The sequence below is a fragment of the Saccostrea echinata genome, unplaced genomic scaffold (assembly GCF_033153115.1).
Source record: "Saccostrea echinata isolate AGI-Se365-2 ecotype Australia unplaced genomic scaffold, CSIRO_AGI_Sech_v1 ptg000019l, whole genome shotgun sequence".
NCBI classification, from domain to species: domain Eukaryota; kingdom Metazoa; phylum Mollusca; class Bivalvia; order Ostreida; family Ostreidae; genus Saccostrea; species Saccostrea echinata.
The window spans coordinates 3,603,447-3,604,660 of record NW_026889768.1 but is presented as its reverse complement, the minus strand read 5'-3'; the positions used below and the strand labels follow the sequence as shown (position 1 = coordinate 3,604,660).

General features: G+C 32.6%; 1 long non-coding RNA gene across 1 annotated transcript; it reads left to right on the top strand.

The window, feature by feature from the left end:
• The first annotated feature begins 203 nt into the window (after positions 1-203).
• LOC133189764 (uncharacterized) lies at positions 204-1,214 on the top strand. Its single transcript, XR_009721519.1, has 2 exons — positions 204-390; positions 919-1,214. It is a non-coding gene; the product is annotated as an uncharacterized LOC133189764 (long non-coding RNA).

Genomic DNA, 1,214 nt, shown 5'->3' with positions numbered 1-1,214 from the left:
CTGAGTGCCGAGTATATATCTAAATTTGAATCTCTTTACCGGTATATGGTGACCTCTCTATATGAGTTAAAAATTCTCGAATTGGGCGTAAAACAACATAAAAATCAATCAATCAATCAATCTCATTGTAATAATTTAAACATTTAATATAGATTACATTTAATTGATTTTTTTTTATTTTCATTTATAATCCATTCAGGCAGTATAGGTCCAGTGCCCTTATTCCTTCTTCTGGGACTGTTCTCTGTGGTGCTGCATTCACCTGGCACTGATGCAAACTTACCCTGTGGCTACAGAGCTAATGGCTGCTCCATCCCTCTTAAGCTGCCTTTCCCCTATAAGTCCACTTTCAGATCAGCATGCAACAAGCATGACCAGTGCTACAAGTGTGTAAGTGATACTGATTTTCGAAATTTTTAAAATTTCTAATTTAAAGCTTTCTTTTCTCTGAATGCTTTAATAAATCCTGAAAATGCTTTAAAGATATAAACTGAATACTCCTTCTGCTATGTGAACGGTTTTACGTGAACGAATAAAACAATTTGTTGTTTGTTTGGTTTGTTGTTGTTGTTGTTGTTGTTTTTAAATATCGCTTATTGTCTTAATGTAATATAAGCGTTTTTTTTTTCTTCACAATTGTCGATATGTGTTGAAGGAAGGGGTATTCATTTTATTTTTTATTTTATTTTTTCTTTATTATTATTATTATTATTATTATTATTTGGCAGAGGTGTCCTTCTTAGTTCTATTTACAAATACCAATTCTGCTTTGTGATAAAAATTCACATCTTAAGTAAATATAAGCAAGGCTTTTTCCAAGGAATATTGAGGGCTAAAAGTTCCTAGTTTTTCTGAGAGCTACTATAGTATTAATCAAAAACAACTCTTTCTCAATAAAATTTACTTTTTTCCCTCTAGGGAACCTATTATCGCATATCCCGAAGAAGCTGCGACAGAAGATTCCATACAAATATGAAGAGAATATGTAGACGACAGAAATGGTTTCTACGGCTTCGTTGTTTAAGATTCGCACTTGTTTACTTTTCGGCCGTTCGAGTTGGAGGGAAGTCTGGATATGAAAAAGGTCCGTATCGACACTGTAGATTGGTACAACACTGCCTGAAGTAAATAAATATGGTGATTATACTGGGTGTCGAACAGTTCTTAATTGTTTTGTTTTGAACATATTTTATTGAATAAATCAAGAATTTTCA